Here is a 23,552-nt window from a genome sequence, read left to right as displayed (position 1 = left end):
TCCTTTGGCAATATAGTCTTCAAAGGGATCCGAAATATCTGTTCTCAGATTCCACAGAAATAAGGCTAGCAAAGAGATCCACGAAATACAGATGTAACTCTGTGAGATGAATTAACAGAACACTAAGCAGTTTCTCAGAAAGCTTCTTTCCAGAGTTCATCTGACGATATTTCCTTTTTCACCGTAGCCCTCTATGGGCCTCCAAATATTACTTTGCTAATTCCACAAGAACTGTCTCAGCGAAAGGCTTCTTGAGGGGAAAGCTGTAAGTCTGTGAGATGATTTCACAGAACACAAAAAAGTTTCTCAGAAAGCTTCTTTCTCTTTGTTATCGGAGCATAGTTCCTTTGGTCCTATAGTCCTCAAAGGGATCCGAAATATCTGTTCTCAGATTCCACAGAAATAAGGCTAGCAAAGAGATCCACGAAATACAGATGTAACTCTGTGAGATGAATTAATAGAACACTAAGCAGTTTCTCAGAAAGCTTCTTTCCAGATTTCATCTGAGGATATTTCCTTTACCAACATACCCCTCTATAGGCTTCTAAATATAACTTTGCCAATTCCACAAGAACTGTCTTAGCGAAAGGCTTCTTGAGGGGAAAGCTGTAACTCTGTGAGATGATTTCACAGAACACAAAGAAGTTTCTCAGAAAGCTTCTTTCTCTTTGTTATCGGAGGATATTTCCTTTGGCCCTATAGTCTTCAAATGTATCCGAAATATCTGTTCTCACATTCCCCAGAAATAAGGCTAGCAAAGAGATCCACGAAATACAGATGTAACTCTGTGAGATGAATTAACAGAACACTAAGCACTTTCTCAGAAAGCTTCTTTCCAGATTTCAACTGAGGATATTTCCTTTTTCACCATAGCCCACTATTGCTTCCAAATATCACTTTGCCAATTCCACAAGAACTGTCTTAGCGAAAGGCTTCTTGAGGGGAAAGCTGTAACTCTGTGAGATGATTTCACAGAACACAAAGAAGTTTCTCAGAAAGCTTCTTTCTCTTTGTTATCGGACGATATTTCCTTTGGCCCTATCGTTTTCAAAGGGATCCGAAATATCTGCACTCAGATTTCACAGAAATAGGGGTAGCAAAGAGATCCACGAAATACAGATGTAACTCTGTGAGATGAATTAACAGAACACTAAGCACTTTCTCACAAAGCTTCTTCCAGATTTCATCTGAGGATATTTCCTTTCTCACCATAGCCCTCTATAGGCTTCCAAATATCACTTTGCCAATTCCACAAGAACTGTCTTAGCGAAAGGCTTCTTGAAGGGAAAGCTGTAACTCTGTGAGATGATTTCACAGAACACAAAGAACTTTCTCAGAAAGATTCTTTCTCTTTGTTATCGGAGAATATTTCCTTTGGCAATATAGTCTTCAATGGGATCCGAAATATCTGTTCTCAGATTCCACAGAAATAAGGCTAGCAAAGAGATCCACGAAATACAGATGTAACTCTGTGAGATGAATTAACAGAACACTAAGCAGTTTCTCAGAAAGCTTCTTTCCACATTTCATCTGACGATATTTCCTTTTTCACCATAGCCCTCTATGGGCTTCCAAATATCACTTTGCCAATTCCACAAGAACTGTCTCAGCGAAAGGCTTCTTGAGGGGAAAGCTGTAAGTCTGTGAGATGATTTCACAGAACACAAAAAAGTTTCTCAGAAACCTTCTTTCTCCTTGTTATCGGAGCATAGTTCCTTTGGTCCTATAGTCTTCAAAGGGATCCGAAATATCTGTTCTCAGATTCCACAGAAATAAGGCTAGCAAAGATAACCACGAAATACAGATGTAACTCTGTGAGATGAATTAATAGAATACTAAGCAGTTTCTCATAAAGCTTCTTTCCAGATTTCATCTGAGGATATTTACTTTTTCACCATAGCCCTCTAAGGGCTTCCAAATATCACTTTTCCAATTCCACAAGAACTGTCTTAGTGAAAGGCTTCTTGAGGGGAAAGCTGTAACTCTGTGAGATGATTTCACAGAACACAAAGAAGTTTCTCAGAAAGCTTCTTTCTCTTTGTTATCGGAGGATATTTCCTTTGGCCCTATAGTCTTCAAATGTATCCGAAATATCTGTTCTCAGATTCAACAGAAATAAGGCTAGCAAAGACATAGACGAAATACAGATGTAACTCTGTGAGATGAATTAACAGAACACTAAGCAGTTTCTTAGAAAGCTTCTTTCCAGATTTCATCTGAGGATATTTCCTTTTTCACCATAGCCCTCTATGGGCGTCCAAATATCACTTTGCCAATTCCACAAGAACCGTCTTAGCGAAAGGCTTCTTGAGTGGAAAGCTGTAACCCTGTGAGATGATTTCTCAGAACACAAAGAAGTTTCTCAGAAAGCTTCTTTCTCTTTGTTATCGGAGGATATTTCCTTTGGCCCTATAGTCTTCAAAGGGATCCAAAATATCTGTTCTCACATTCCACAGAAATAAGGTTAGCAAAGAGATCCACGAAATACAGATGTAACTCTGTGAGATGAATTAACAGAACACTAAGCAGTTTCTCAGAAATCTTCTTTCCAGATTTCATCTGAGGATATTTCCATTTTCCCCATGGCCCTCTAAGGGCTTCCAAATATCACTTTGCCAATTCCACAAGAACTGTCTTAGCGAAAGGCTTCTTGAGGGGAAAGCTGTAACTCTGTGAGATGATTTCACAGAACACAAAGAAGTTTCACAGAAAGCTTCTTTCTCTTTGTTATCGGAGGATATTTCCTTTGGCCCTATCGTTTTCAAAGGGATCCGAAATATCTGTACTCAGATTCCACAATATAAGGCTAGCAAAGAGATCCACGAAATACAGATGTAACTCTGTGAGATGAATTAACAGAACCCTAAGCACTTTCTCACAAAGCTTCTTCCAGATTTCATCTGAGGATATTTCCTTTCTCACCATAGCCCTCTATGGGCTTCCAAATATCACTTTGCCAATTCCACAAGAACTGTCTTAGCGAAAGGCTTCTTGAAGGGAAAGCTGTAACTCTGTGAGATCATTTCACAGAACACAAAGAACTTTCTCAGAATGCTTCTTTCTCTTTGTTATTGGAGGATATTTCCTTTGGCAATATAGTCTTCAAAGGGATCCGAAATATCTGTTCTCAGATTCCACAGAAATAAGGCTAGCAAAGAGATCCACGAAATACAGATGTAACTCTGTGAGATGAATTAACAGAACACTAAGCAGTTTCTCAGAAAGCTTCTTTCCAGAGTTCATCTGACGATATTTCCTTTTTCACCGTAGCCCTCTATGGGCCTCCAAATATTACTTTGCTAATTCCACAAGAACTGTCTCAGCGAAAGGCTTCTTGAGGGGAAAGCTGTAAGTCTGTGAGATGATTTCACAGAACACAAAAAAGTTTCTCAGAAAGCTTCTTTCTCTTTGTTATCGGAGCATAGTTCCTTTGGTCCTATAGTCCTCAAAGGGATCCGAAATATCTGTTCTCAGATTCCACAGAAATAAGGCTAGCAAAGAGATCCACGAAATACAGATGTAACTCTGTGAGATGAATTAATAGAACACTAAGCAGTTTCTCAGAAAGCTTCTTTCCAGATTTCATCTGAGGATATTTCCTTTACCAACATACCCCTCTATAGGCTTCTAAATATAACTTTGCCAATTCCACAAGAACTGTCTTAGCGAAAGGCTTCTTGAGGGGAAAGCTGTAACTCTGTGAGATGATTTCACAGAACACAAAGAAGTTTCTCAGAAAGCTTCTTTCTCTTTGTTATCGGAGGATATTTCCTTTGGCCCTATAGTCTTCAAATGTATCCGAAATATCTGTTCTCACATTCCCCAGAAATAAGGCTAGCAAAGAGATAGACGAAATACAGATGCAACTCTGTGAGATGAATTAACAGAACACTAAGCAGTTTCTCAAAAAGCTTCTTTACAGATTTCATCTGATGATATTTCCTTTTTCACCATAGCCCTATATGGGCTTCCAAATATCACTTTGCCAATTCCACTAGAACTGTATTAGCTAAAGGCTTCTTGAGGTGAAAGCTGTAACTCTGTGAGATGATTTCACAGAACACAAAGAAGTTTCTCAGAAAGCTTCTTTCTCTTTGTTATCGGAGGATATTTCCTTTGGCCCTATAGTCTTCCAAGGGATCCGAAATATCTGTTCTCAGATTCCACAGAAATAAGGCTAGCAAAGAGATCCACGAAATACAGATGTAACTCTCTGAGGTGAATTAACAGAACCCTAAGCAGTTTCTCAGAAAGCTTCTTTCCAGATTTCATCTGAGGATATTTCCTTTTCAACCATAGCCCTCTATGGGCTTCCAAATATCACTTTGCCAATTCCACAAGAACTGTCTTAGCGCAAGGCTTCTTGAGGTGAAAGCTGTAACTCTGTGAGATGATTTCACAGAATACAAAGAAGTTTCTCAGAAAGCTTCTTTCTCTTTGTTATCGAAGATTATTTCCATTGGCCGTATAATCTTCCAAGGGAACCGAAATATCTGTTCTCTGATTCCACAGAAATAAGGCTGGCAAAGAGATCCACGAAATACAGATGTAACTCTGTGAGATGAATTAACAGAACACTAAGCAGTTTCTCACAAAGCTTCTTTCCAGATTTCATCTGAGGATATTTTCATTTTCACCGTAGCCCTCCATGGGCTCCAAATCTCACTTTCCCAATTGCATAAGAACTGTCTTAGCGAAAGGCTTCTTGAGGCGAAAGCTGTAACTCTGTGAGATGATTTCACAGAACACAAAGAAGTTTCTCAGAAAGCTTCTTTCTCTTTGTTATCGGAGGATATTTCCTTTGGTCCTATAGTCTTCAAAGGGATCCGAAATATCTGTTCTCAGATTCCACAGAAATAAGGCTAGCAATGAGATCCACGAAATACAGATGTAACTCTCTGAGATGAATTGACAGAACACTAAGCAGATTCTCAGAAAGCTTCTTTCCAGATTTCGTCTGACGATATTTCCTTTTTCACCGTAGCCCTCTATGGGCTTCCAAATATCACTTTGCCAATTCCACAAGAACTTTCTCAGCGAATGGCTTCTTGAGGGGAAAGCTGTAACTCTCTGAGACGATTTCACAGAACACAAAGAAGTTTCTCAGAAAGCTTCTTTCTCTTTGTTATCGGAGGATATTTCCTTTCGCCCTCTAGTCTTCAAAGGGATCCGAGATATGTGTTCTCAGATTACACAGAAATAAGGCTAGCAAAGAGATCCACGACATACAGATGTAACTCTGTGAGATGAATTAACAGAACACTAAGCAGTTTCTCAGAAAGGTTCTTTCCAGATTTCATCTGAGGATATTTCCTTTTTCACCTTAGCCCTCTATGGGCTTCCAAATATCACTTTGCCAATTCCACAAGAACTGTCTTAGCGAAAGGCTTCTTGAGGGGAAAGCTGTAACTCTGTGAGGTGATTTCACAGAACACAAAGTAGTTTCTCAGAAAGCTTCTTTCTCTTTGTTATCGGAGGATATTTCCTTTGGCCTTATAGTCTTTCAAGGGATCCAAAATATCTGTTCTCAGATTCCACAGAAATAAGGCTAGCAAAGAGATCCACGAAATACAGATGTAACTCTGTGAGATGAATTTACAGAACACTAAGCAGTTTCTCAGAAAGCTTCTTTCCAGATTTCATCTGAGGATATTTCCATTTTCAACATGGCCTTCTATGGGCTTCCAAATATCACTTTGCCAATTTCACAAGAACTGTCTTAGCGAAAAACTTCCTGAGAGGAAAGCTGAAACTCTGTGACATGATTTCACAGAACACAAAGAACTTTCTCAGAAAGCTTCTTTCTCTTTGTTATCGGAGGATATTTCCTTTGGCCCTATCGTCTTCAAAGGGATCCGAAATATCTGTTCTCAGATTCCACAGAAATAAGGCTAGCAAAGAGATTCACGAAATACAGTTGTAACTCTGTGAGGTGAATTAACAGAACACTAAGCAGTTTCTCAGAAAGCTTATTTCCAGATTTCTTCTGACGATTTTCCTTTTTCACCATAGCCCTCTATGGGCTTCCAAATATCACTTTGCCAATTCCACAAGAACTGACTTAGCGAAAGGCTTCTTGAGGGTAAAGCTGTAACTCTGTGAGATGATTTCACAGAACACAAAAAAGTTTCTCAGAAAGCTTCTTTCTCTTTGTTATCGGAGGATATTCCTTTGGCCCTATAGTCTTCAAAGAGATCCGAAATATGTGTTCTCAGATTCCACAGAAATAAGGCTAGCAAAGAGATCCAAGAAATACAGATGCATCCCTGTGATATGAAGTAACAGAACACTAACAGTTTCTCAGAAAGATTCTTTCCAGATTTTATCTGAGGATATTTCGTTTTTCACCATAGCCCTCTATGGGCTTCCAAATATCACTTTGCCCATTCCACCAGAAATGTCTTAGCGAAAGGCTTCTTGAGGGGAAAGCTGTAACTCTGTGAGATGATTTCACAGAACACAAAGAAGTTTCTCAGAAAGCTTCTTTCTCTTTGTTATCCTTAGGATATTTTCTTTGGCCCTATAGTCTTTCAAGGGATCCAAAATATCTGTTCTCAGTTTCCACAGAAATAAGGCTAGCAAAGAGATCCACGAAATACAGATGTAACTCTGTGAGATGAATTTACAGAACACTAAGCAGTTTCTCAGAAAGCTTCTTTCCAGATTTCATCTGAGGATATTTCCATTTTCACCTTAGCCCTCTAAGGGCTTCCAAATATCACTTTTCCAATTCCACAAGAACTGTCTTAGCGAAAGGCTTCTTGAGGGGAAAGCTGTAACTCTGTGAGATGATTTCACAGAACACAAAGAAGTTTCTCAGAAAGCTTCTTTCTCTTTGTTATCGGAGGATATTTCCTTTGGCCCTATAATCTTCAAAGGGATTCGAAATATCTGTTCTCAGATTCAACAGAAATAAGGCTAGGGAAGAGATCCACGAAATACAGATGTATCTCTGTGAGATGAATTAACAGAACACTAAGCAGTTTCTCAGAAATCTTTTTTCCAGATTTCATCTGAGGATATTTACTTTTTCACCATAGCCCTCTATGGGCTTCCAAATATCACTTTGCCAATTCCACAAAAGCTGTCTTAGCGAAAGGCTTCTTGAGGGGAGAGCTGTAACTCTGTGAGATGATTTCACAGAACACAAAGAAGTTTCTCAGAAAGCTTCTTTCTCTTTGTTATCGGAGGATATTTCCTTTGGCCCTATAGTCTTCCAAGGGATCCGAAATATCTGTTCTCAGATTCCACAGAAATAAGGCTAGCAAAGAGATCCACGAAATACAGATGTAACTCTGTGAGATGAATTGACAGAACACTAAGCAGTTTCTCAGAAAGCTTCTTTCCAGATTTCCTCTGACGATATTTCCTTTTTCACCATAGCCCTCTATGGGCTTCCAAATATCACTTTGCCAATTCCACAAGAACTTTCTCAGCGAATGGCTTCTTGAGGGGAAAGCTGTAACTCTGTGAGATGATTTCACAGAACACAAAGAAGTTTCTCAGAAAGCTTCTTTCTCTTTGTTATCGGAGGATATTTCCTTTCGCCCTATAGTCTTCAAAGGGATCCGAGATATGTGTTCTCAGATTGCACAGAAATAAGGCTAGCAAAGAGATCCACGACATACAGATGTAACTCTGTGAGATGAATTAACAGAACACTAAGCAGTTTCTCAGAAAGCTTCTTTCCAGATTTCATCTGAGGATATTTCCTTTTTCACCCTGGCCCTCTATGGGCTTCCAAATATCCCTTTGCCAATTCCACAAGAACTGTCTTAGCGAAAGGCTTCTTGTGGGGAAAGCTGTATCTCTGTGAGATGATTTCACAGAACACAAAGAAGTTTCTCAGAAAGGTTCTTTCTCTTTGTTATCGGAGGATATTTTCTTTGGCCCTATAGTCTTTCAAGGGATCCAAAATATCTGTTCTCAGATTCCACAGAAATAAGGCTAGCAAAGAGATCCACGAAATACAGATGTAACTCTGTGAGATGAATTTACAGAACACTAAGCAGTTTCTCAGAAAGCTTCTTTCCAGATTTCATCTGAGGATATTTCCATTTTCAACATGGCCCTCTATGGGCTTCCAAATATCACTTGGCCAATTTCACAAGAACTGTCTTAGCGAAAAGCTTCTTGAGGGGAAAGCTGTAACTCTGTGACATGATTTCACAGAACACAAAGAAGTTTCTCAGAAAGCTTCTTTCTCTTTGTTATCGGATTATATTTCCTTTGGCCCTATAGTCTTCCAAGGGATCCGAAATATCTGTTCTCAGATTCCACAGAAATAAGGCTAGCAAAGAGATCCACGAAATACAGATGTACCTCTGTGAGATGAATTAACAGAACACTAAGCAGTTTCTCAGAAAGCTTCTTTCCAGATTTCATCTGAGGATATTTCCTTTTTCACCATAGCCCTCTATGGGCTTCCAAATATCACTTTGCCAATTCCACAAGAACTGACTTAGCGAAAGGCTTCTTGAGGGGAAAGCTGTAACTCTGTGAGATGATTTCACAGAACACAAAGAAGTTTCTCAGAAAGCTTCTTTCTCTTTGTTATCGGAGGATATTTCCTTTGGCCCTATAGTCTTCAAAGAGATCCGAAATATCTGTTCTCAGATTCCACAGAAATAAGGCTAGCAAAGAGATCCAAGAAATACAGATGCAACTCTGTGATATGAAGTAACAAAACACTAACAGTTTCTGAGAAAGATTCTTTCCAGATTTTATCTGAGGATATTTCGTTTTTCACCATAGCCCTCTATGGGCTTCCAAATATCACTTTGCCAATTCCACAAGAACTGTCTTAGCGAAAGGCTTCTTGAGGGGAAAGCTGTAACTCTGTGAGATGATTTCACAGAACACAAAGAAGTTTCTCAGAAAGCTTCTTTCTCTTTGTTATCCTTAGGATATTTTTTTTTGTCCCTATAGTCTTTCAAGGGATCCAAAATATCTGTTCTCAGTTTCCACAGAAATAAGGCTAGCAAAGAGATCCACGAAATACAGATGTAACTCTGTGAGATGAATTTACACAACACTAAGCAGTTTCTCAGAAAGCTTCTTTCCAGATTTCATCTGAGGATATTTCCATTTTCACCTTAGCCCTCTCTGGGCTTCCAAATATCACTTTTCCAATTCCACAAGAACTGTCTTAGCGAAAGGCTTCTTGAGGGGAAAGCTGTAACTCTGTGAGATGATTTCACAGAACAGAAAGAAGTTTCTCAGAAAGCTTCTTTCTCTTTGTTATCGGAGGATATTTCCTTGGGCCCTATAATCTTCAAAGGGATCCGAAATATCTGTTCTCAGATTCCACAGAAATAAGGCTAGCAAAGAGATCCACGAAATACAGATGTAACTCTGTGAGATGAATTAACAGAACACTAAGCAGTTTCTCATAATGCTTCTTTCCAGATTTCATCTGAGGATATTTCCTTTTTCACCATAGCCCTCTATGGGCTTCCAAATATCACTTTGCCAATTCCACAAGAACTGTCTTAGCGAAAGGCTTCTTGAGGCGAAAGCTGTAACTCTGTGAGATGATTTCACAGAACACAAAGAAGTTTCTCAGAAAGCTTCTTTCTCTTTGTTATCGGAAGATATTTCCTTTGGCCCTATAGTCTTCCAAAGGATCCGAAATATCTGTTCTCAGATTCCACAGAAATAAGGCTAGCAAAGAGATCCACGAAATACAGATGTAACTCTCTGAGATGAATTAACAGAACACTAAGCAGTTTCTCAGAAAGCTTCTTTCCAGATTTCACCTGAGGATATTTCATTTTTCACCATAGCCCTCTATGGGCTTCCAAAGATCACTTTGCCATTTCCACAAGAACTGTCTTAGCGAAAGGCTTCTTGAGGTGAAAGCTGTAACTCTGTGAGATGATTTCACAGAATACAAAGAAGTTTCTCAGAAAGCTTCTTTCTCTTTGTTATCGGAGGATATTTCCTTTGGCCCTATAGTCTTCAAAGGGATCCGAAATATCTGTTCTCAGATTCCACAGAAATAAGGCTAGCAGAGAGATCCGCGAAATACAGATGTATCTCTGTGAGATGAATTAACAGAACACTAAGCAGTTTCTCAGAAATCTTTTTTCCAGATTTCATCTGACGATATTTACTTTTTCACCATAGCCCTCTATGGGCTTCCAAATATCACTTTGCCAATTCCACAAGAACTGTCTTAGCGAAAGGCTTCTTGAGGGGAGAGCTGTAACTCTGTGAGATGATTTCACAAAACACAAAGAAGTTTCTCAGAAAGCTTCTTTCTCTTTGTTATCGGAGGATATTTCCTTTGGCCCTATAGTCTTCCAAGGGATCCGAAATATCTGTTCTCAGATTCCACAGCAATAAGGCTAGCAAAGAGATCCACGAAATACAGATGTAACTCTGTGAGATGAATTAACAGAACACTAAGCAGTTTCTCAGAAAACTTCTTTCCAGATTTCATCTGAGGATATTTCGTTTTTCACCATAGCCCTCTATGGGCTTCAAATATCAAAATGCCAATTCCACAAGAACTGTCTCAGCGAAAGGCTTCTTGAGGGGAAAGCTGTAACTCTGTGAGATGATTTCACAGAACACAAAGAAGTTTCTCAGAAATCCTCTTTCTCTTTGTTATCGGAGGATATTTCCTTTGGCCTATAGTCTTCAAAGGGATCCGAATTATCTGTTCTCAGATTCCACAGAAATAAGGCAAGCAAAGAGATCCACGAAATACAGGTATAACTCTGTGAGATGAATTAACAGAACACTATGCATTTTCTTAGAAAGCTTCTTTCCAGATTTCTTCTGAGGGTATTTCCTTTCTCACCATTCCCCTCTATGGGCTTCCTAATATCACTTTGCCAATTCCACAAGAACTGTCTTAGCGAAAGGCTTCTTCAGGGGCAAGCTGTAACTCTGTGAGATGATTTCACAGAACACAAAGAAGTTTCTCAGAAAGCTTCTTTCTCTTTGTTATCGGAGGATATTTCCTTTGGCCCTATAGTCTACAAAAGGATCCGAAATATTTGTTCTCACACTCCACAGAAATAAGGCTAGCAAAAGATCCACGAAGTACAGATGTAACTCTGTGAGTGGAAATCACATATCACACAGCAGTTTCTCATAATTCTTCTTTCCAGATTTCATCTCAGGATATTTCCTTTTTCAGCATAGCCCTCTATGGGCATCCAAATATCACTTTGCCAATTCCACAAGAACTGTCTTAGCGAAAGGCTTCTTGAGGCGAAAGCTGTAACTCTGTGAGATGATTTCACAGAACACAAAGAAGTTTCTCAGAAAGCTTCTTTCTCTTTGTTATCGGAGGATATTTCCTTTGGCCCTATAATCTTCAAAGGGATCCGAAATATCTGTTCTCAGATTAGACAGAAATAAGGCTAGGAAAGAGATCCAAGAAATACAGATGTAACTCTGTGAGATGAATTAACAGAACACTAAGCAGTTTCTCAGAAATCTTCTTTCCAGATTTCATCTGAGGATATTTACTTTTTCACCATAGCCCTCTATGGGCTTCCAAATATCACTTTGCCAATTCCACAAGAACTGTCTTAGCGAAAGGCTTCTTGAGGGGAAAGCTGTAACTCTGTGAGATGATTTCACAGAACACAAAGAAGTTTCTCAGAAAGCTTCTTTCTCTTTTTTATCGGAGGATATTTCCTTTGGCCCTATAGTCTTCCAAGGGATCCGAAATATCTGTTCTCAGAATCCACAGAAATAAGGCTAGCAAAGAGATCTACCAAATACAGATGTATCTCTGTGAGATGAATTAACAGAACACTAAGCAGTTTCTCAGAAAGCTTCTTTCCAGAATTCATCACAGGATATTTCCTTTTTCACCATAGCCCTCTATGGGCTTCCAAATATCACTTTGCCATTTCCACAAGATCTGTCTTAGCGAAAGGCTTCTTGAGGGGAAACCTGTAACTGTGTGCCATGATTTCACAGAACACAAAGAAGTTTCTCAGAAAGCTTCTTTCTCTTTGTTATCGGAAGTTATTTCCTTTGACCCTATAGTCTTCAAAGGGATGCGATATATCTGTTCTCAGATTCCACAGAAATAAGGCTACCAAAGAGATCCACGAAACACAGATGTAACTTTGTGAGTGGAAGTCACATATCATAGAGCAGTTTCTCAGAAAGCTTCTTTCCAGATTTCACCTGAGGATATTTCCTTTTTCACCATAGCCCTGTAAGGGCTTCCAAATATCACTTTGCCAATTCCACAAGAACAGTCTTAGCGAAAGTCTTCTTGAGTGGAAAGCTGTAACTCTGTGAGATGATTTCACAGAACACAAAGAAGTTTCTCAGAAAGCTTCTTTCTCTTTGTTATCGGAGGATATTTCCTTTGGCCCTATCGTCTTCCAAGGGATCCGAAATATCTGTTCTCAGATTCCACAGAAATAAGGCTAGCAAAGAGATCCACGAAATACAGATGGAACTCTGTGAGATCAATTAACAGAACTCTAAGCAGTTTCTCAGAAAGCTTCTTTCCGGATTTCATCTGAGGATATTTCCTTTTTCACCGTAGCCCTCTATGGGCTTCCAAATATCACTTTGCCAATTCCACAAGAACTGTCTTAGCGAAAGGCTTCTTGAGGGGAAAGCTGTAACTCTGTGACATGATTTCACAGAACACAAAGAAGTTTCTCAGAAAGCTTCTTTCTCTTTGTTATCGGAGGATATTTCCTTTGGCCCTATAGTCTTCAAAGAGATCCGAAATATCTGTTCTCAGATTCCACAGAAATAAGGCTAGTAAAGAGATCCAAGAAATACTGATGCAATTCTGTGAGATGAATTAACAGAGCACTAACAGTTTCTCAGAAAGCTTCTTTACAGATTTAATCTGAGGATATTTCCTTTTTCTCCATAGCCCTCTATGGGCTTCCAAATATCACTTTGCCAATTCCACAAGAACTGTCTTAGCGAAAGGCTTCTTGAGGGGAAAGCTGTAACTCGGTGAGATGATTTCACAGAACACAAAGAAGTTTCTCAGAAAGCTTCTTTCTCTTTGTTATCGGAGGATATTTCCTTTGGCCCTATAGTCTTCCAAGGGATCCGAAATATCTGTTCTCAGATTCCACAGAAATAAGGCTAGCAAAGAGATCACGAAATACAGATGTAACTCTGTGAGATGAACTAACAGAACACTAAGCAGTTTCTCAGAAAGCTTCTTTCCAGATTTCATCTGAGGATATTTCCTTTTCCACCATAGCCCTCTATGGCCTTCCAAATATCACTTTGCCAATTCCACAAGAACTGTCTTAGCGCAAGGCTTCTTGAGGGAAAAGCTCTAACTCTGTGAGATGATTTCACAGAACACAAAGAAGTTTCTCAGAAAGCTTCTTTCTCTTTGTTATCGGAGGATATTTCCTTTGGCCCTATAGTCTACAAAGGGATCCGAAATATCTGTTCTCAGATTCCACAGAAATAAGGCTAGCAAAGAGATCCACGAAACACAGAAGTAACTTTGTGAGTGGAAGTCACATATCATAGAGCAGTTTCTCAGAAAGCTTCTTTCCACATTTCATCTGAGGATATTTCCTTTTTCACCATAGCCCTCTAAGGGCTTCCAAATATCACTTTGCCAATTCCACAAGAACTGTCTTAGCGAAAGGCTTCTTGTCGGGAAAGCTGTAACTCTGTGAGATGATTTCACAGAACACAAAGAAGTTTCTCAGAAAGCTTCTTTCTCTTTGTTATCGGAGAATATTTCCTTTGGCCCTATAGTCTTCAAAGGGATCTGAAATATCTGTTCTGAGATTCCACAGAAATAAGGCTAGCAAAGAGATCCACGAAATACAGTTGTAACACTGTGAGATGCATTAACAGAACACTAAGCAGTTTCTCAGAAAGCTTCTTTCCAGATTTCATCTGAGGATATTTCCTTTTTCACCATAGCCCTCTATGGGCTTCCAAATATCACTTTGACAATTCCACAAGAACAGTCTTAGCGAAAGTCTTCTTGAGTGGAAAGCTGTAACTCTGTGAGATGATTTCACAGAACACAAAGAAGTTTCTCAGAAAGCTTCTTTCTCTTTGTTATCGGAGGATATTTCCTTTGGCCCTATAGTCTACAAAGGGATCCGAAATATCTGTTCTCAGATTCCACAGAAATAAGGCTAGCAAAGAGATCACGAAATACAGATGTAACTCTGTGAGATGAATTAACAGAACACTAAGCAGTTTCTCAGAAAGCTTCTTTCCAGATTTCATCTGAGGATATTTCCTTTTTCACCATAGCCCTCTATGGCCTTCCAAATATCACTTTGCCAATTCCACAAGAACTGTCTTAGCGCAAGGCTTCTTGAGGGAAAAGCTCTAACTCTGTGAGATGATTTCACAGAACACAAAGAAGTTTCTAAGAAATCTTCTTTCTCTTTGTTATCGGAGGATATTTCCTTTGGCCCTATAGTCTACAAAGGGATTCGAAATATCTGTTCTCAGATTCCACAGAAATAAGGCTAGCAAAGAGATCACGAAATACAGATGTAACTCTGTGAGATGAGTTAACAGAACACTAAGCAGTTTCTCAGAAAGCTTCTTTCCAGATTTCATCTGAGGATATTTCCTTTTTCACCATAGCCCTCTATGGCCTTCCAAATATCACTTTGCCAATTCCACAAGAACTGTCTTAGCGCAAGGCTTCTTGAGGGAAAAGCTCTAACTCTGTGAGATGATTTCACAGAACACAAAGAAGTTTCTCAGAAAGCTTCTTTCTCTTTGTTATCGGAGGATATTTCCTTTGGCCCTATAGTCTACAAAGGGATCCGAAATATCTGTTCTCAGATTCCACAGAAATAAGGCTAACAAAGAGATCCACGAAATACAGATGTTACTCTGTGAGATGAATTAACAGAACACTAAGCAGTTTCTCAAAAGGCTTCTTTCCGGATTTCATCTGAGGATATTTCCTTTTTCACCATAGCCCTCTAAGGGCTTCCAAATATCACTTTGCGAATTCCACAAGAACTGTCTTAGCGAAAGGCTTCTTGTCGGGAAAGCTGTAACTCTGTGAGATGATTTCACAGAACACAAAGAAGTTTCTGAGAAAGCTTCTTTCTCTTTGTTATCGGAGGATATTTCCTTTGGCCCTATAGTCTTCAAAGGGATCCGAAATATCTGTTCTCAGATTCCCCAGAAATAAGGCTAACAAAGAGATCCACGAAATACAGATGTTACTCTGTGAGATGAATTAACAGAACACTAAGCAGTTTCTCAAAAAGCTTCTTTCCGGATTTCATCTGAGGATATTTCCTTTTTCACCATAGCCCTCTATGGGCTTCCAAATATCACTTTGCCAATTCCACAAGAACTGTCTTAGCGAAAGTCTTCTTGAGGGGAAAGCTGTAACTCTGTGAGATGATTTCACAGAACACAAAGAAGTTTCTCAGAAAGCTTCTTTCTCTTTTTTATCGGAAGTTATTTCCTTTCGGCCTATAGTCTTCAAAGTAATCCGAAATATGTGTTCTCAGATTCCACAGAAATAAGGCTAGCAAAGAGATCCACGAAACACAGGTGTAACTCTGTGAGATGAATTAACCGAACATAAGCAGTTTATCAGAGAGCTTCTTTCCAGATTTCATCTGGGGATATTTCCTTTTTCACCATAGCCCTCTATGGCCTTCCAAATATCACTTTGCCAATTCCACAAGAACTTTCTTAGCGAAAGCTTCTTGAGGGAAAAGCTGTAACTCTGTGAGATGATTTCACAGAAAACAAAGAAGTTTCTCAGAAAGCTTCTTTCTCTTTTTTATCGGAAGTTATTTCCTTTGGCCCTACAGTCTTCAAAGGAATCCGATATATCTGTTTTCAGATTTCACAGAAATAAGGCTAGCAAGGAGATGCACGAAATACAGATGTAACTCTGTGAGTGGATGTCACATATCATAGAGCAGTTTCTCAGAAACCTTCTTTCCATATTTCATCTGAAGATATATGCTTTTTCACCATAGCCCTCTATGGCCTTCCAAATATCACTTTGCCAATTCCACACGAATTGTCTAAGAAAAAGGCTTCTTGAGGGGAAAGCTGTAACTCTGTGGGATGATTTCACAGAACACAAAGAAGTTTCTCAGAAAGCTTCTTTCTCTTTTTTATCGGAAATTATTTCCTTTGGCCCTATAGTCTTCAAAGGGATCCGAAATATGTTCTCAGATTCCACAGAAATAAGGCTAGCAAAGGGATCCACGAAATACAGATGTAACTCTGTGAGATGAATTAACAGAACATAAGCAGTTTCTCAGAAAGCTTCTTTCCAGATTTCATCTGAGGATATTTCCTTTTTCACCATAGCCCTCTATGGCCTTCCAAATATCACTTTGCCAATTCCACAAGAATTGTCTCAGCGAAAGGCTTCTTGAGGGGAAAGCTGTAACTCTGTGAGATGATTTCACAGAACACAAAGAAGTTTCTGAGAAAGCTTCTTTCTCTTTGTTATCGAAGGATATTTCCTTTGGCCCTATAGTCTTCAAAGGGATCCGAAATATCTCTTCTCAGATTCCACAGAAATAAGGCTAGCAAAGAGATCCACGAAATACAGATGTAACTCTGTGAGATGAATTAACAGAACACTAAGCAGTTTCTCAGAAAGCTTCTTTCCACATTTCATCTGACGATATTTCCTTTTTCACCATAGCCCTCTATGGGCTTCCAAATATCACTTTGCCAATTCCACAAGAACTGTCTCAGCGAAAGGCTTCTTGAGGGGAAAGCTGTAAGTCTGTGAGATGATTTCACAGAACACAAAAAAGTTTCTCAGAAACCTTCTTTCTCCTTGTTATCGGAGCATAGTTCCTTTGGTCCTATAGTCTTCAAAGGGATCCGAAATATCTGTTCTCAGATTCCACAGAAATAAGGCTAGCAAAGATATCCACGAAATACAGATGTAACTCTGTGAGATGAATTAATAGAATACTAAGCAGTTTCTCATAAAGCTTCTTTCCAGATTTCATCTGAGGATATTTACTTTTTCACCATAGCCCTCTAAGGGCTTCCAAATATCACTTTTCCAATTCCACAAGAACTGTCTTAGTGAAAGGCTTCTTGAGGGGAAAGCTGTAACTCTGTGAGATGATTTCACAGAACACAAAGAAGTTTCTCAGAAAGCTTCTTTCTCTTTGTTATCGGAGGATATTTCCTTTGGCCCTATAGTCTTCAAATGTATCCGAAATATCTGTTCTCAGATTCAACAGAAATAAGGCTAGCAAAGACATAGACGAAATACAGATGTAACTCTGTGAGATGAATTAACAGAACACTAAGCAGTTTCTCAGAAAGCTTCTTTCCAGATTTCATCTGAGGATATTTCCTTTTTCACCATAGCCCTCTATGGGCGTCCAAATATCACTTTGCCAATTCCACAAGAACCGTCTTAGCGAAAGGCTTCTTGAGTGGAAAGCTGTAACCCTGTGAGATGATTTCTCAGAACACAAAAAAGTTTCTCAGAAAGCTTCTTTCTCTTTGTTATCGGAGGATATTTCCTTTGGCCCTATAGTCTTCAAAGGGATCCAATATATCTGTTCTCACATTCCACAGAAATAAGGTTAGCAAAGAGTTCCACGAAATACAGATGTAACTCTGTGAGATGAATTAACAGAACACTAAGCAGTTTCTCAGAAATCTTCTTTCCAGATTTCATCTGAGGATATTTCCATTTTCCCCATGGCCCTCTAAGGGCTTCCAAATATCACTTTGCCAATTCCACAAGAACTGTCTTAGCGAAAGGCTTCTTGAGGGAAAAGCTCTAACTCTGTGAGATGATTTCACAGAACACAAAGAAGTTTCTCAGAAAGCTTCTTTCTCTTTGTTATCGGAGGATATTTCCTTTGGCCCTATCGTTTTCAAAGGGATCCGAAATATCTGTACTCAGATTCCACAATATAAGGCTAGCAAAGAGATCCACGAAATACAGATGTAACTCTGTGAGATGAATTAACAGAACACTAAGCACTTTCTCACAAAGCTTCTTCCAGATTTCATCTGAGGATATTTCCTTTCTCACCATAGCCCTCTATGGGCTTCCAAATATCACTTTGCCAATTCCACAAGAACTGTCTTAGCGAAAGGCTTCTTGAAGGGAAAGCTGTAACTCTGTGAGATCATTTCACAGAACACAAAGAACTTTCTCAGAATGCTTCTTTCTCTTTGTTATTGGAGGATATTTCCTTTGGCAATATAGTCTTCAAAGGGATCCGAAATATCTGTTCTCAGATTCCACAGAAATAAGGCTAGCAAAGAGATCCACGAAATACAGATGTAACTCTGTGAGATGAATTAACAGAACACTAAGCAGTTTCTCAGAAAGCTTCTTTCCAGAGTTCATCTGACGATATTTCCTTTTTCACCGTAGCCCTCTATGGGCCTCCAAATATTACTTTGCTAATTGAACAAGAACTGTCTCAGCGAAAGTCTTCTTGAGGGGAAAGCTGTAAGTCTGTGAGATGATTTCACAGAACACAAAAAAGTTTCTCAGAAAGCTTCTTTCTCTTTGTTATCGGAGCATAGTTCCTTTGGTCCTATAGTCCTCAAAGGGATCCGAAATATCTGTTCTCAGATTCCACAGAAATAAGGCTAGCAAAGAGATCCACGAAATACAGATGTAACTCTGTGAGATGAATTAATAGAACACTAAGCAGTTTCTCAGAAAGCTTCTTTCCAGATTTCATCTGAGGATATTTCCTTTACCAACATACCCCTCTATAGGCTTCTAAATATAACTTTGCCAATTCCACAAGAACTGTCTTAGCGAAAGGCTTCTTGAGGGGAAAGCTGTAACTCTGTGAGATGATTTCACAGAACACAAAGAAGTTACTCAGAAAGCTTCTTTCTCTTTGTTATCGGAGGATATTTCCTTTGGCCCTATAGTCTTCAAATGTATCCGAAATATCTGTTCTCACATTCCCCAGAAATAAGGCTAGCAAAGAGATAGACGAAATACAGATGCAACTCTGTGAGATGAATTAACAGAACACTAAGCAGTTTCTCAAAAAGCTTCTTTACAGATTTCATCTGATGATATTTCCTTTTTCACCATAGCCCTATATGGGCTTCCAAATATCACTTTGCCAATTCCACAAGAACTGTATTAGCTAAAGGCTTCTTGAGGTGAAAGCTGTAACTCTGTGAGATGATTTCACAGAACACAAAGAAGTTTCTCAGAAAGCTTCTTTCTCTTTGTTATCGGAGGATATTTCCTTTGGCCCTATAGTCTTCCAAGGGATCCGAAATATCTGTTCTCAGATTCCACAGAAATAAGGCTAGCAAAGAGATCCACGAAATACAGATGTAACTCTCTGAGGTGAATTAACAGAACCCTAAGCAGTTTCTCAGAAAGCTTCTTTCCAGATTTCATCTGAGGATATTTCCTTTTCAACCATAGCCCTCTATGGGCTTCCAAATATCACTTTGCCAATTCCACAAGAACTGTCTTAGCGCAAGGCTTCTTGAGGTGAAAGCTGTAACTCTGTGAGATGATTTCACAGAATACAAAGAAGTTTCTCAGAAAGCTTCTTTCTCTTTGTTATCGAAGATTATTTCCATTGGCCGTATAATCTTCCAAGGGAACCGAAATATCTGTTCTCTGATTCCACAGAAATAAGGCTGGCAAAGAGATCCACGAAATACAGATGTAACTCTGTGAGATGAATTAACAGAACACTAAGCAGTTTCTCACAAAGCTTCTTTCCAGATTTCATCTGAGGATATTTTCATTTTCACCGTAGCCCTCCATGGGCTCCAAATCTCACTTTCCCAATTGCATAAGAACTGTCTTAGCGAAAGGCTTCTTGAGGCGAAAGCTGTAACTCTGTGAGATGATTTCACAGAACACAAAGAAGTTTCTCAGAAAGCTTCTTTCTCTTTGTTATCGGAGGATATTTCCTTTGGTCCTATAGTCTTCAAAGGGATCCGAAATATCTGTTCTCAGATTCCACAGAAATAAGGCTAGCAATGAGATCCACGAAATACAGATGTAACTCTCTGAGATGAATTGACAGAACACTAAGCAGATTCTCAGAAAGCTTCTTTCCAGATTTCGTCTGACGATATTTCCTTTTTCACCGTAGCCCTCTATGGGCTTCCAAATATCACTTTGCCAATTCCACAAGAACTTTCTCAGCGAATGGCTTCTTGAGGGGAAAGCTGTAACTCTCTGAGACGATTTCACAGAACACAAAGAAGTTTCTCAGAAAGCTTCTTTCTCTTTGTTATCGGAGGATATTTCCTTTCGCCCTCTAGTCTTCAAAGATATCCGAGATATGTGTTCTCAGATTGCACAGAAATAAGGCTAGCAAAGAGATCCACGACATACAGATGTAACTCTGTGAGATGAATTAACAGAACACTAAGCAGTTTCTCAGAAAGGTTCTTTCCAGATTTCATCTGAGGATATTTCGTTTTTCACCTTAGCCCTCTATGGGCTTCCAAATATCACTTTGCCAATTCCACAAGAACTGTCTTAGCGAAAGGCTTCTTGAGGGGAAAGCTGTAACTCTGTGAGGTGATTTCACAGAACACAAAGTAGTTTCTCAGAAAGCTTCTTTCTCTTTGTTATCGGAGGATATTTCCTTTGGCCTTATAGTCTTTCAAGGGATCCAAAATATCTGTTCTCAGATTCCACAGAAATAAGGCTAGCAAAGAGATCCACGAAATACAGATGTAACTCTGTGAGATGAATTTACAGAACACTAAGCAGTTTCTCAGAAAGCTTCTTTCCAGATTTCATCTCAGGATATTTCCATTTTCAACATGGCCTTCTATCGGCTTCCAAATATCACTTTGCCAATTTCACAAGAACTGTCTTAGCGAAAAACTTCCTGAGGGGAAAGCTGTAACTCTGTGACATGATTTCACAGAACACAAAGAACTTTCTCAGAAAGCTTCTTTCTCTTTGTTATCGGAGGATATTTCCTTTGGCCCTATCGTCTTCAAAGGGATCCGAAATATCTGTTCTCAGATTCCACAGAAATAAGGCTAGCAAAGAGATCCACGAAATACAGATGTAACTCTGTGAGGTGAATTAACAGAACACTAAGCAGTTTCTCAGAAAGCTTATTTCCAGATTTCTTCTGACGAATTTCCTTTTTCACCATAGCCCTCTATGGGCTTCCAAATATCACTTTGCCAATTCCACAAGAACTGACTTAGCGAAAGGCTTCTTGAGGGTAAAGCTGTAACTCTGTGAGATGATTTCACAGAACACAAAAAAGTTTCTCAGAAAGCTTCTTTCTCTTTGTTATCGGAGGATATTCCTTTGGCCCTATAGTCTTCAAAGAGATCCGAAATATGTGTTCTCAGATTCCACAGAAATAAGGCTAGCAAAGAGATCCAAGAAATACAGATGCATTCCTGTGATATGAAGTAACAGAACACTAACAGTTTCTCAGAAAGATTCTTTCCAGATTTTATCTGAGGATATTTCGTTTTTCACCATAGCCCTCTATGGGCTTCCAAATATCACTTTGCCCATTCCACCAGAAATGTCTTAGCGAAAGGCTTCTTGAGGGGAAAGCTGTAACTCTGTGAGATGATTTCACAGACCACAAAGAAGTTTCTCAGAAAGCTTCTTTCTCTTTGTTATCCTTAGGATATTTTCTTTGGCCCTATAGTCTTTCAAGGGATCCAAAATATCTGTTCTCAGTTTCCACAGAAATAAGGCTAGCAAAGAGATCCACGAAATACAGATGTAACTCTGTGAGATGAATTTACAGAACACTAAGCAGTTTCTCAGAAAGCTTCTTTCCAGATTTCATCTGAGGATATTTCCATTTTCACCTTAGCCCTCTAAGGGCTTCCAAATATCACTTTTCCAATTCCACAAGAACTGTCTTAGCGAAAGGCTTCTTGAGGGGAAAGCTGTAACTCTGTGAGATGATTTCACAGAACACAAAGAAGTTTCTCAGAAAGCTTCTTTCTCTTTGTTATCGGAGGATATTTCCTTTGGCCCTATAATCTTCAAAGGGATCCGAAATATCTGTTCTCAGATTCAACAGAAATAAGGCTAGCAAAGAGATCCACGACATACAGATGTAACTCTGTGAGATGAATTAACAGAACACTAAGCAGTTTCTCAGAAAGCTTCTTTCCAGATTTCATCTGAGGATATTTCCTTTTTCACCCTGGCCCTCTATGGGCTTCCAAATATCCCTTTGCCAATTCCACAAGAACTGTCTTAGCGAAAGGCTTCTTGTGGGGAAAGCTGTAACTCTGTGAGATGATTTCACAGAACACAAAGAAGTTTCTCAGAAAGCTTCTTTCTCTTTGTTATCGGAGGATGTTTCCTTTGGCCCTATGGTCTTCGAAGAGATCCGAAACATCTGTTCTCAGATTCCACAGAAATAAGTCTAGCAAAGAGATCCACGAAATACAGATGCAACTCTGTGAGATGAATTAACAGAACACTAACAGTTTCTCAGAAAGCTTCTTTCCAGATTTTATCTGTGGATATTTCCTTATTCACCATAGCCTTCTATGGACTTCCAAATATCACTTTGCCAATTCCACAAGAAGTGTCTTAGCGAAAGGCTTCTTGAGGGGAAAGCTGTAACTCTGTGAGATGATTTCACAGAACACAAAGAAGTTTCTCAGAAAGGTTCTTTCTCTTTGTTATCGGAGGATATTTTCTTTGGCCCTATAGTCTTTCAAGGGATCCAAAATATCTGTTCTCAGATTCCACAGAAATAAGGCTAGCAAAGAGATCCACGAAATACAGATGTAACTCTGTGAGATGAATTTACAGAACACTAAGCAGTTTCTCAGAAAGCTTCTTTCCAGATTTCATCTGAGGATATTTCCATTTTCAACATGGCCCTCTATGGGCTTCCAAATATCACTTGGCCAATTTCACAAGAACTGTCTTAGCGAAAAGCTTCTTGAGGGGAAAGCTGTAACTCTGTGACATGATTTCACAGAACACAAAGAAGTTTCTCAGAAAGCTTCTTTCTCTTTGTTATCGGAGGATATTTCCTTTGGCCCTATAGTCTTCCAAGGGATCCGAAATATCTGTTCTCAGATTCCACAGAAATAAGGCTAGCAAAGAGATCCACGAAATACAGATGTACCTCTGTGAGATGAATTAACAGAACACTAAGCAGTTTCTCAGAAAGCTTCTTTCCAGATTTCATCTGAGGATATTTCCTTTTTCACCATAGCCCTCTATGGGCTTCCAAATATCACTTTGCCAATTCCACAAGAACTGACTTAGCGAAAGGCTTCTTGAGGGGAAAGCTGTAACTCTGTGAGATGATTTCACAGAACACAAAGAAGTTTCTCAGAAAGCTTCTTTCTCTTTGTTATCGGAGGATATTTCCTTTGGCCCTATAGTCTTCAAAGAGATCCGAAATATCTGTTCTCAGATTCCACAGAAATAAGGCTAGCAAAGAGATCCAAGAAATACAGATGCAACTCTGTGATATGAAGTAACAGAACACTAACAGTTTCTGAGAAAGATTCTTTCCAGATTTTATCTGAGGATATTTCGTTTTTCACCATAGCCCTCTATGGGCTTCCAAATATCACTTTGCCAATTCCACCAGAACTGTCTTAGCGAAAGGCTTCTT

The sequence above is a fragment of the Macaca fascicularis genome, chromosome 13, assembly GCF_037993035.2.
Source record: "Macaca fascicularis isolate 582-1 chromosome 13, T2T-MFA8v1.1".
Taxonomy (NCBI): Eukaryota; Metazoa; Chordata; class Mammalia; order Primates; family Cercopithecidae; genus Macaca; species Macaca fascicularis.
Note: the sequence above shows the minus strand (reverse complement) of the source record.